This window comes from Eulemur rufifrons, chromosome 27 (assembly GCF_041146395.1).
Source record: "Eulemur rufifrons isolate Redbay chromosome 27, OSU_ERuf_1, whole genome shotgun sequence".
NCBI classification, from domain to species: domain Eukaryota; kingdom Metazoa; phylum Chordata; class Mammalia; order Primates; family Lemuridae; genus Eulemur; species Eulemur rufifrons.
In genome coordinates this window covers 33,564,214-33,577,308 of record NC_091009.1, presented here as the reverse complement: position 1 = coordinate 33,577,308, position 13,095 = coordinate 33,564,214, and the positions used below count along the sequence as shown (strand labels likewise).

Here is a 13,095-nt window from a genome sequence, read left to right as displayed (position 1 = left end):
ATTTTTATCTTTCAATTTGAGCAAGAAGAAAATAAAAACAGAATTTTAAATAGTTGTATATTTTGGTTGCTCAAACTGTATGTTATATGTATATAGTTCTAAGTTATTTAAACAATTATTTATATATATAAATACCCTCAAAATAATTTACAAGTCCTACATATTAAATAAAACCTATTAGTTACATAGCCATAAATAACACTGACGGGAAATGTAACAATATTGTCTAATTAGGATTGTTTGCGTTTCCATGGGGTGACATTTTACTGTTTGCCTTCTACCCTTTCAAAGAACTGATTATCCCATAAGCCTGTAGATAAATATTGGTTTGCCTTCTCCAGTGCCCGAATGGCTCATGAATTTAAAGGTTCTTGCCCTTACTTTTAAGGAAAAGCTAGCACTGCACTCAGTTTTTAAGTCCCTCTCTGATTTTCCCCCCAATTTCTCAAGCTTTGGCAATGGCACTGTGCTCGTTCTGGAAAGTGCTGTTCCAGGTGCTCCTGACTTTACATGATGCTGACTTTTGCGTGGAAAAGCTGTTACGACAGAGCGATTTAAAAAATAAAATGTCTCTATGATGTGAATGTTATCCAGTGGCCAGCTGAGTGGCAGAATTACGGAGGACGCTGAGGCTGCTTATGATTAACTAGGCTTGTCGTCACGAACAGCGCAGCGCCTGCTTTCAGTGTGTCTCTGCATTTAACGTGGCGTGATTCCAAAGCTGGGTTTACTCACATCCTGTATTTCCAAATATTAATAGATTGAACATTAACACTAGAATTGAACTGCTGGAGAGATAATTACTGAGGTATTTTAAGGTGCACTTCTGCCCTTAAGTAGGACAGCTGAAAAAAAAAAAAAGATTAAAGAGATGTTTTAATCACTAAAGGCTGAAGTATGAAAAAAAAAGGGTGAGAAAGATGGAAACGATACTAAATGCAACTTTTCACTTCTTGTATTGACTTATTGGGGATACACGTTTGGCTCTGCAGCTGAAGGGCAGCCTCTCGATTTTAACTACGAAGAAACACTAAAAGTAAACCAAAATAACTTTTATCTTCCATCTTCTTTCCTGTTAGGAAATAAACAACTGCTTCTAATGCTCAAACTGACTGGATGTGGAGTGTTCCAGAATTGAACCCAGGAGCACGGAAGATAGTACGTCAGAAGAGGCAGGTAGAGAAAGAACAGGGAAATGACACAGGACTTGAGATCTTTACATTTAGCTTTATGAAATCACAGGATGTTTTTCATATCGCGTTTCTAGGTAGACATATATACACATAAAACCTACTCCAAAGAAACCTGCAATTTAAAAAATGGTCTTTGAGATTTGATGACTAGAGCACCACAGCTGTCCCCACAACTGAGCGGCGCTAGAGAACACTCGTGATTGGAAATGCCATCATGGTTGAGGAAGTTATGTCCTGAGAAACGGCCTAACAGTTTGGCTCCACATCAAGGATGAGGTGTACAAGAATGAAAAGGGAAATAATTTCTGAATATATTTCCTTCATTGCTGTGACTTATTGCCCACTGCACATTGGCCCTTTGGCTTTTACACTGAGAGGCAAGAAAACGATATTCAGTTGTATTGTGCTGACCAAACGAAATCATCATATAAACAGAGCCTGCTAGTTGGTACTGTTTCTTTCCTATTTTGCAACCAATATATTACATTTCCCTACATTAAAAAAAATATGCAGTGTATTGAAATGTTTCCTTGGTTTTATAACTACTACAAAAATAGCCAGGAAAAGCCACTGTCAGTATGCCACTATTTTTAACCATGAACTGTATTCTCAAAATACCATAAGTAGATAATTGGGACATAGCAGGGTTGTCTTTCTGTGATTTTGAATTCTAGGGATTTGATGGGAGGATAAAATTAAGGCTGATTTAACTGTTCTAATGGGAAGTTCATCTGCATGATCCATTAACAATTAAATGTAAGGGGCCATTAAAGGCGAAAAAGTAACTTTCTAATATTTTTCATGGGCATTTCGAAAGCAAGATGAAGATTTATTTTCTGACACTGTAGAGTGACCACAGCCAGGGCCAGAGAAAAGTGATCTCTCTTGGGTTGTCTGCAGTCTGCACTTTGACTTCCTCCTCTTGGCCCAGTTTCGTCCAGACATTTCAACAGCTTGACTAAGCCTCATCACCATCTAGCTGCCAAATTCAGTGGCTGCCAAAATCACTAGCAGCTTTTTAAATACACCTGTTGCCAGCACTTTGCTTGAGTCAAGAAGGCTAGACCTTTCTGGTCTACCCTACTGGCTGGGTATCTCTTTCAAAGGAGAATTATTTTTAATATTACTTTACCATCCTCCTTCAGGAAAACATTTTTTTTTCTCGCAAGCTTTTCTCCCTACAGAGAAATTGCATTTACACTAAGCCTGCTATATAACATCCGGTCTAGGTTAGCCTTTCGAGAAAAAATGGTTTCCATAATCAATACTATCTCTAATTTTTAATTGTGTGGGGCCAACAAAGGTGTCTGAATAACAACACATGAAAACTCGGTGTACACGGAGAGGTTTTAACTGTAATAATCAAATACCATTTACAGCAAAGTTAATCTGATAGTTAATAATATGTATTGCATAGTAATTAGGTATAAGCACTAAGTAGTTCTTATAAAGGATTGTAATCAATGCGTTTCTTGAGGCCAAACAAGCATTTTTGGAACGAGCGTGGTGGGGAGGTGAACAGAAAGGCAGTTGGAGCCGGATTCTGAGATAATGGTCTCTGGACAGGAGCCTCTTTGGCCGGACCCCTCTGCTTTTCCATCGGGTCTGCGCGGGGCCAGCCGGCTGGTGCTGGAACAGCCCTCCCCGGGCACCAAAGGCAACAAAACATTTACAAAGAGAAAGTGCAGCAGCTTCGGTTCCGAGTCTTCCCAACCTTCTGCACACGGTGCTGCTACTTAGCTGCAGCTTGGGGGTCCTTCTACAGTATTGTTATATACATCATATCGTCACGTACATGTATTATTTATTTCAAAGATTCTCGGTCCCACACCAGGTAGTTCACCTTCCGGAATGTCCCAAAAGCCACTGTTGTCCATTCTGGGACACTCACTTTATTACAAGGTTTGCTTAGCCAGACTCGGGAAAATGCCTCTTTTCTGCATTTTCCTGCACTCACATTAAACACAGGGGTTGTTTAAACCACCTGGTAACAGAGAACGGGAGGAAAACGCTGTGTGCCAGAAGAACAGGAACGTCACCAAGTCGGTTCGCCACCTGCAAACGGAAGCATTTAACTATACGTGAAGAAAAAACACTTTAAGAAAGCAGCCGCCGGGGCTCGGCGGGAACGTGGCCCGAAGAGGTGTGAGGGCGGAGAGACGCGCCCGCGCCGCGCGGGGCCTGACGGCAGGAGGAGCGGAGCCGGGGGCTGCCCCAGAGCCGCCTCGGCCCGCGCGCGGGGTCGCGGGCGCCGCGCGGCCGGGCGGGCTGTGGGGAGCGCGGAGCCGGCACGCGGCGGCCGCAGCTGGGGCGCGGGGAGGGGCCGGCGGCCGCCCCGCCCCCTCCCGGGGATGCCGGGATGTTTACCCTCCTGACAGCGGCGCCGCGGGAGGAGGAGCGGGAGCCGCGGGAGGATGGGCCGCCGCTAGGCTCGCACTCTGGACGCGCCTCGCCGAGCGCAGCGTGGGTGCCCGCGCCTGCAGCGTCCGCGGGGGCGGCGCGGCGGGAGGTGGCCGGTCGGCTCCGGACCTCGTAGCCGCGGCCCCCGGCCCAGCGAGCCTTTGCGCGGCGGCTCCTGGCCGAGCCGTCCGCCCGCCCGCCTCGGGTGCCTCGCGGGCGGGAGAACGGAAAACTCCCGACTTCCTGGTGAGTCGCTGCCCGGAGCTCAGGCGTCCGGGCGGGGCGGCCGCGGCCGGGCGGGGCAGCCTGCGGGAGCCGGGCGGGGAGAGGGCGGTCGGGACCGCGCGGGGCGGCCTCGGGAACCCCCCGCCCGGGGCAGGTGGGGCGGGGCGCGCCGCGCTCGAGCCGGGCGGGGGTTTCGGCGGGAGCGGGCGGCGGGCACCGCACGCCTGGGCCTGGCTCCGGGGGCCCGAGGCCGCCGCGGTAGTTAAGAAACTCGCAGCCACGGCGGCGGCGGCGGCAACAGGTCTTTGGTTTCAGGACCTGAGGAACTTAAGCGAAGTCCCGCCTCCCGCGGAAGCTCATTGGCGGCGTCGGTTATTTATCCCTCGCGGATTGGTTAAGCCCGTCTGTCAGGACTCGGCGGTGGCCCGATTTAGAGAAGTGAAGTTCGCTGGGCGAGAGGGGCCGGTGGGAGCCGCGCTAATGGGGGAGAAGCGGCCTGAGGAGTCAGGGGGCGTGAGAGGCCTGTTGGAGAGTGGACTTCAGAGACACTCAGGAATATGAAATATCGGAGAGACGCATTGCGAGGCAGTAGCAATCGTCGGTGGTGATGGTGGCGATGGAAAAGAAAGAAATTGAAAATTGAGGCCAAAGTCAGAGAGACGAAGCGGGGCGCGAAGGAAAACGGAGAAAAGTGAGAAGACCACGTGACTCCAGAGCAGCGTCAGGAAGCGGACGCAGCCTGGAGGATGCTGCAAATGGGATCTCAAGAACTCCCTAGGCCTTAGGAGATGATGTATCAACTGATGAATCGTGTTCTCCCATAGTTGTAGTCCTTTTGGGGGAAAAAATCTTAAAAATATACTTAGTTTGTAGTCAGATATATGTTTTTCCCCTTGAGCAATTCCCGGGACTTAACTGGAAATCAGAAATGTGTTACAGAAACGAAATGGTTTTTCTCTTCCTTTGAGGTTACTGAGCTCATGGATGCAGTTGAGAACATCAGATTTCCATAGTTTGCAGAGTATTGTGTACCCATCATAATTAGAACCACGATTTCTAATTCCTTCTCCAAGGAATTTGCAGTTTCAGGAATATGCCTACTCCCTACTGGCGACAGCCGTATGTCTTGTCAGGTTGCATACAGGAAAAAAAAAAAAAACAGAATATGTGTTACAAATCTGTTTAGGCCCTTGGGCTGCTGCTGGTGTGGTCGAAGAATGGCTTAGTTACTTGCACTCAGAAAGTTTATGGAATGTTTGGGACAGTCAAACCTTGAAAACAGTAAAGAGTAGAACAAGAGACTCAGCTGTGGCAACTCCTGCTAAATGGACGCCGAGTGTTCTTGTACCACTTGGCGAAGGCCAGTGTTCTTTAAACGGTGAACATACAGCCTAAGCAGTTCACTTCATTTCCAGAGGAAGGGCTCCTCTGCTGCCCTCGGGGACATCCAGGCCACAGCTTGCTTCACTCCTAAAACCGCAGCATCCTCTATTTGGTCCTGCGCTGGGAGCTCGCTGGGGTGGGGGAGAGAAGTTGGGGCTTTGAAAAAGCTTTGCCTCGTGGAGGGTCAAAAGGGCAGGAACAATGTGGGGACGGAGAGGAAGGCCCGGCGAGATAAAAAGGCAGAGCAGCCCTTTGAGGAGGCCGGTTGCTTTCTCGGTGGGGGGCGGCAGCCTTTGGGAGACGTGGGGACCCTCCTGGAGGTGCCGGCCTGAGATTCCGCCCGGCGGCGAGAGGCCCCGCCCTGCGGAGGACTGACGGCCTCCACAGCCAATGCGCTGCGAGGACACTGCTCCGGGGGGCGGGTACTTCCTACTCAGGCTTTGGGCTCGGAGAAGGGACCGAGTTCCTCCTCCAAGGATGGCTGTGGGAGGGACGCCAGGCTGCGGCTTAACCTTGTGAGACGAATACGGGATAATGGAGAGGAGGGGGCTCCAGTTTCCCCTGAGCCCTCAGCAGCGTCTCGTTCCGTGATTCAACTGCACCTTGAACTTAACCACTTGGACTGAGAGTTTATAGTAGATAAGAACCGAAGTTGGTCAGCAGACTAAATATAGTCTGTGCGACTGATCGGGGTTGTGCTCTGAAATGTCAGAATCTAGATCGTCGGGCGTTTTCAGTACTACCTGGGAATCTTCTCACAGTTAAAAATCTTGTCAATTTAACAAGTAAAGCCTGTAACTTTATTTTTAGGCATGCAGACAGACTCATTTTATAATCTGAACTACTATTCGGGTTTATTTATTTAGATAATACCTGTTTTACCTAATGGAGATAATACCCTCCATTGCTTTCCTCCCTTTCACATTTTCCTGGCTGGACAATTTCGAGAGTTCTTGTCCAGCCCAGTAAAACTGCACTTACTCCAAGAATGAGGAAAGCACTCCTGGTATGACGGCAATGATGGCAACGTGCTAGTGGAGGAGGGGAGGCTCGATGCCAAAGTAACTAACATACCTGAATAATAAATTAAAAATCTGCATTGTGGTTTTTAAGCAGAAGTGCAGTGCTGTCACAGTTTGTGTAAATAAATATTTAATCTCATAACCGCCGCCCCCACCGCTGAATCTTCCTGGGGGTTGCAATGGACAGTTGTGGGCTCTGACTTACTGCAAACATATTCTTTTCTTCTCATCTATTGTGCATTTACTGAGATGTAGATTCCTTTTTTTCACTTAAATTTGTGGCCTGAGATATCATTAGAGACTTACTGTGTTTATAAAACCAAACACCATTTTTCCTAGGAACTGTCTGATATTTTAAAATGTATCTCTATAGCATTACTAATGCAGTCACTATTCAGGGCATCTGGAGAGGAGAGAGTAGTGATTATTTATTGCAGTTCTGAAAAAGAAGTTGCTTAATTAGGTAATAAATTCCAAAATTCCTTTCAGGTTTTGTTTCCTTTTACTATTATTATTTTAAAAATAGGCTTTGGTATTTAAAAAATGTGGAGTGTAGCTGCAGCTGCACAAAACAACACTCTGTCCCCATTCCTGGTTTCAATCAAATTAAAGTCCCCTCAAATATTTTTGGGGGATTATGAGGGTAGATATTTCAGTGCATCGTTTATAAAACATGGTAGCAAACTTAAGGCAGTGCTTGAGGGTGTCTTGGAAATGACATACATGATTACTGTTTGCTCTGAGTTGCTTTACCAGCAGTTTATCAGCATCCCTATAAATATATAGCAAGATGTTTTAAGAAGCATTTTTTTACCCTTTTGAGACTGTTTCAGTTTAACTCTCCTCCCCATTTTTATAGGGAATATGGATGAATATTTAGTTACATAATTGTGATCAAATATATGCGTTTGTAGGATATAATAATGGCAGTTTAGAATTTTCAAACTTATATCATTTAATCTCTGAGTTATAAAACTTCTGAACTGCCGATTTCTCTTTTGGTAATTGGTAGTTTGATTATCCCTATGTGTTACATATTTTCACAAAAATCTTAATATTTTTCATACTAACGAAAACACAGAATTTCGTGGTTTTTAGTGGGCAGTGGGAATGAGAAGGACAGATGATCATGAAGCATGCCTTAATATTTTTGAGCAGGATAACTTTTTTAAACTTTGTCAAAATAGCAGCTCTGTCGTACTATTTATGTAATGAGCTTATACAATGAGCTATTTTGTCGTGATTGCTATCCAAAGTGCTAAGCAACAATGTGTAAATGAACAAAACTTATGAAGTGGCCTATACAAATTTAGAAATATATGTTTTCTGTTATATAATGGAAATAAGCCTTTTTATAAATCTTGCCACTGGTCTTCTGTTGATAATAGTTAAGGGCTACTTTTTCATTCCAAGTTGTTTTCGTATGGAAGAGGTTTCACAAACTTTTCCTCTAACAGGCCATGCAGTAAATATTTCTGGCGTTGTGAGCCATGTGGTTTCAGCTGCTGCCGTTGTAACTCTGACCACGTGGGCATAGGTTTATTCAAATAAAACTTTGTTTATATAAATAGGCTTGTGGCCCACCTCTGCTCTGGAAGATAATACCAAAGGTCTAAATGTGATTCTAGGCTATTGATGTTTGGGTACACACGGAGTTTTCCACAAGAGTATTTTATAACTTTTTTGTTCTTAGACCCTTGTGATAATTTGTTGATCTTTCCCAATTCCCTCAGAATAATGCCTGGCTATACATTCCCAAATTTCGTGTTTCATTTCAGAGTTCATAAACATATGGACCTCTTCTGGGTTTATCTGCCATTTCAAGTTTTTCTACCATTCTTTGCCTCAGGGGAATCCGTTCCTATCCCGTGACATTAAAAGAATGTGTGCCTGTCTCAGGCTTCCTTATCAAACTCTTTGGTGGAATATGATGTCAGTCGTTTATCTTTACTTGATTGACTAATACCCTAACACCCTAATGAGAGTGAGTTTTGGCTCCTTGCTTTATCTAGTAGTTTGCATTTTAGGCCTGCTGGTATGATTGCCTTTGTTGCCTTAGAGGGAAGTTTTGGCATGAGCAAGATGTTGGGCATATTTTTTTCTTTTTCAGAAAAATTGATTGTCTTTCAAAAAATACTTTTTTCCCCAGTGAAAAAATTATTTTTTCCAGTAAAAAACAAAAATACTAGAAATGGCCTGTGCTTTGGAAGAGGGCCTAAAGTCAAGGTGTGCGTGGCTTGGGGGAGAGGTACCTCCTCCCTTTGCTGTGAGAAGAATTAGCTGTAGGCTTACCTGGGTGTAGCTACTGAGAAGCAGTAGAGTAGAATGGAAAATGCAATGGCTTTGAAATTACACAGTCGAGTTTCTTAGTCCTAGTCAGGAGTAGGTTCTGGCTGTGCAGGAATTTTAACCCTTCAACCCTCAGGGAGGCTAGGTGGGACCTGGGGTATTCAGAGCTTCCTGGCTAGTTCTCACCAGCTACAAGCAGCCTCTTCTCTTTATCTGACCATGCTGCACATATATTAAAATTATTTGTGCTTCCCAAAATGTGAAAGAGACTAGGCATGAAGTCCTAGGTTTGTCACCTACTTTATGACCTTGGTTGAGTTACTTACTTTGTTCAGACTGTGGTTTTCCCAGCTTATATAAGGTTGCTTTAAGGAGTAAATGAAAACATCTTTGTAAATGTGCGGTAGCAGGTCCAGTGCGTGTTAGTTTCATCTCACCTGTTTCTTTATTCTTAGGACCTTTGTGTCAGGGAGCACATATCCGGCTGTCAGTTTCATCAGATGACAGGCCCTGTCACCTACTCGAGTTTGGCCCAGTTTTGTCTGAACAGGCTGCTTCCTAGTTCTGCCATTTCTACTTTCTCTGCTTGAATTCTCCTTTCTCTTTTTGCCCTGTGATTTCCATATGCATCATTTAATGGTTCCCACATTTGAGTTAGTGTTTTTATGAATTTTTTTTGGAGAGTGGGGAGAGGTAGCAATCTTTAGTTCCTCAGGTAGAAAAAACCACAAGAGCCTGGGGGGGAGGGGGGACGGGTTGTAGTCCAGACTACAAAAACTGGGAGTTGCAGAAAGATCTTTAAATACTGATTCAAAAATGGCAAGATTAAAAATGTTCTTTCTAGTATGGTTACTAGAAAGTGTTTCTTTATTATTGAAATATTTTCCCCATATTCTCGTATTTACCTAAGCAAATTATTATAATTTTTTTATTGTGGTTATAACTATAACAAAGCCATATATCCTTTATTATATTATGATAGGGAATACTGTATAGATATGTTTATGAAAAATTGTTAATACTTCCAAAATATAGTGAATTTCTAATCTTCCATTGCCTTTATATCTAACTGCTAGACCATATAGTAAAATAATATGACATGTTTGCATGCTGTCATAAAGAAACCTAGAGTAGGTAATTTATTTTAGGCAAACAGTATGTCCTTATTTCAGTTTATTTCTAGGCATGGTTTGTTAGTTAACAATTACATGTAAATTAAAAGATATTATACAAGAAGAATTTTTTTGATGGATTAGTTTTATGGAAAGACATTTCTCCTTTCTCATGGCAACCTACAAATTCACTTTTTTTATTTTCTTTACTGTCTTTGGTATTAAAATGTGTGGAATAGTAAGGTGGCAGGCATGGTTTTCAATGAAAACTGCCATTTCTTTCCATATATGTAAATATATGCAAAATAGTTTCAATAAGTTTTTTTACATTTGATAATTTTTATTATTGAGTGGCATATTATTTTCAACTTCACTTTGTTATTTTGACTTAACTTTGAATATTTAATATATCAGCTGTTGATAAAGATCATCTTTTATTACATAGTTCTCCCATTGACTCCTCTAATCACTTTTTTTTAAAGTAGGAAGAAATTTGTTATAGAGTATTTAATAGTATTTGATGGTTGTGAGAGAGGGGAGTTTGAGTTTCTAGCAAAGTGTCCCAATACCAGGCCACCAAGGGAGTTGGATCACACAGTCACTGTCCTGATTAAGATACAGCTACAAAGAGGAAGATGCTGTTATTTTGGGGGCCCCAGAACCATACCCAGCTTGTTATTAGGAAATGGATGCTCTGGGCCCTGGCTCTTAACCCCAATACAGGCACACCTTGGAGATACTGCAGGTTTGATTCTAGACCACCACGATAAAGTGAATATCCCAGGAAAGTGAGTCACGTGAATTTCTTAGTTTCCCAGTACATATACAAGCTATGTTAGGAACACAGCTGTTCCTAACCCAAAGAAATGATAAATACCTGAGGAGATGGATACCCCAATTACCCTGATTTGATTAATTCACATTGTATGCCTGTATCAAAACATCACATGTACTCTATAAAGATATACAACTGTACCCATAATAATTAAAAATAAAAAATATTTAAAGTTATGTTTATACTGTACTGTAGTCTATTAGGTGTACGATAACATGACCTCTAAAAACTAAAGTACGTACCTTAATTAAAAAATACTTTATTTGCTGAAAAATGCTAATGATCATCTGAGCCTTCAGTGAGTCATAATCTTTTTGCTGGTGGAGGGTCTTGCCTCGATGTTGACGGCTGCTGACCAAGGTGGTGTTTGCTGAAGGCCCGAGGGGCTGTGGCAATTTCTTAAAATAAGACAGCAGTGAAAGTTGATACATCGATTGACTCTTCCTTTCACCAAAGATTTCTCTGTAGCATGTTATGTTGTTTGATAGCATTTTACCCACAGTAGAACTTCTTTCAAAACTGGAGTCAATCCTCTCAGACCCTGCTGCTGTTTTAGCAACTCAGTTTATGTAATATTCTAAATTCTTTGTTGTCATTTCAACCATGTTCACAGCATCTTCACCAGGAGTAGATTCCATCTCAAGAAACCACTTTCTTTGCTCACCCATAAAAAGCAACTCTTCATCCATTGGAGTTATATCATGAGATTGCAACAATTCAGTCACATCTTCAGACTCACTTTGATCAGATCACTGATCGAAGATCACCATAACAGATAAAATAATAATGAAGAAGTTTGAAATATTGCGCGAATTACCAAAATGTGACACAGAGACACAAAGTAAGCACATGCTGTTGGAAAAATCATACCAACAGACTTAATTCGACATAGGGTTGCCACAAACTTTTAATTAGTAAAACATACAATGTCTGTGAAATGCAGTAAAGCAAAGCATAATAAAATGAGGTATGCCTATATTAGTTTCCTAGGATGGCTACTACGAATTACTGCAAATTGGGTAGGTTAAAACAACAGAAATTTATACTCTCACAGTTCCGAAGGCCAGAAGTCAGAAATGAGGGTGTCGACCGTGCCATGTTTTCTCTGAAGGGAAGACGTGTCTCAGGCCTTGGTCTCAGCTTCAGGTGTGGACGGCCGTCCTTGTCCTTCCTTGGCTGACGGACACATCGCTCCATTGTGTGCCTGTCACATGGGTTCTTCCTGTGTGTCCCTGTGTCTCTTTTTTTCTTACAAGGATACCCTGATGACCTCACCTCTACTTCTAATCACTCTTTTTTTTTTTTTTTTGAGACAGAGTCTCACTTTGTTGCCCAGGCTAGAGTGAGTGCCGTGGCGTCAGCCTAGCTCACAGCAACCTCAAACTCCTGGGCTCAAGCGATCCTCCTGTCTCAGCCTCCCGAGTAGCTGGGACTACAGGCATGCACCACCATGCCCGGCTAATTTTTTCTATATATATTTTTAGCTGTCCATATAATTTCTTTCTATTTTTAGTAGAGATGGGGTCTCGCTCTTGCTCAGGCTGGTCTCGAACTCCTGAGCTCAAACGATCCGCCCACCTCGGCCTCCCAGAGTGCTAGGATTACAGGCGTGAGCCACCGCGCCCCGCCCCTCTAATCACTCTTACACTTGAAATGTAACAAGAAAAATCTATACTTTTCCATTCATGTTTTTCACCATACAAAAGACCATCAAATTTCTGATATTTTTGGTCTTAACAGCAGATTTGAAGCCCGTGCGGGGGTGTGTCTGAGAGATAAAGGCCCCCGAGTCCTCCTGTGTGTGTGTGTGCGCGCGCGTGTGTGTGTATGTGTGGTGTGTGGTTAATATTCCATTGTTGCTGTAAGGCAGCTGTTCCCACGTCAGGTTCTCCAGTCACCGTTGTCATCTTGTAGTTTCTCCTAGGAAGACCTTACGTACCTAATCCACTCAGTCAAATACTTTCAGAACTGGAAGGGAATTTATAAATTGTCTAAACTGGGCTTTTTATTTAATGTGAGAATAAACTAAAACCCGAGGACATAGACTTGTTAATCCATGTTCCACGAGATTCCATGGTTCTTGCGTTTCATTTCAGGGTCCTTTTTTTTTGTTGTTTTATAACAGCAATGTTGCCTTTGTGTTAGTTTAGTAATGTTCTTTACAGGAGGCACAGTGTTTTTCTTTCTTTTTTTTTCCACTTCTTCCGAGTTAGCAGAACCTTGCTTTGTTTATGGTACTTGCTCAATCAAGATTTGCTGATGGAGCGACGGCATCGTACTTCTGATTGTCCACGTCAGGGCCTCGACCACCTGGCCAAGTCAGCAAATATTTGAGCGCCTGATTTGAATGCCTAAATTGGTGAAGCATTTCTGTCGGCCCTTAAAATGAGGAGCATTGGGGCATATTTTATGTCTTTACTTTGCATTTTTTTTTTTTTTTTAGACGGAGTCTCGCTCTGTTGCCCATGCTAGAGTGCCGTGGCATCAGCCTAGCTCACAGCAACCTCAAACTCCTGGGCTCAAGCCGTCCTTCTACCTCAGCCTCCCGAGTAGCTGGGACTACAGGCATATGCTCCCGTACCCGGCTAATATTTTCTATATATTTCTAGTTGTACAGCTAGTCTCTTTCTATTTTT

The 13,095-nt window shown here is 43.3% G+C and overlaps 1 protein-coding gene across 2 annotated transcripts in view; it reads left to right on the top strand.

Annotated features, from left to right (window-relative positions):
* Nucleotides 1–3,558: 3,558 nt before the first annotated feature.
* Nucleotides 3,559–13,095, top strand: part of NEK7 (NIMA related kinase 7) — a 130,933-nt gene continuing 121,396 nt past the window's right edge. Inside the window, exon 1 of one of the 2 annotated variants that reach the window (XM_069459752.1) lies at nt 3,559–3,839. The gene's annotated coding sequence lies outside the window, so the exon portion shown is untranslated. The remainder of the gene's footprint in view (nt 3,840–13,095) is intronic. The other variant, XM_069459753.1, reaches the window with a different exon arrangement.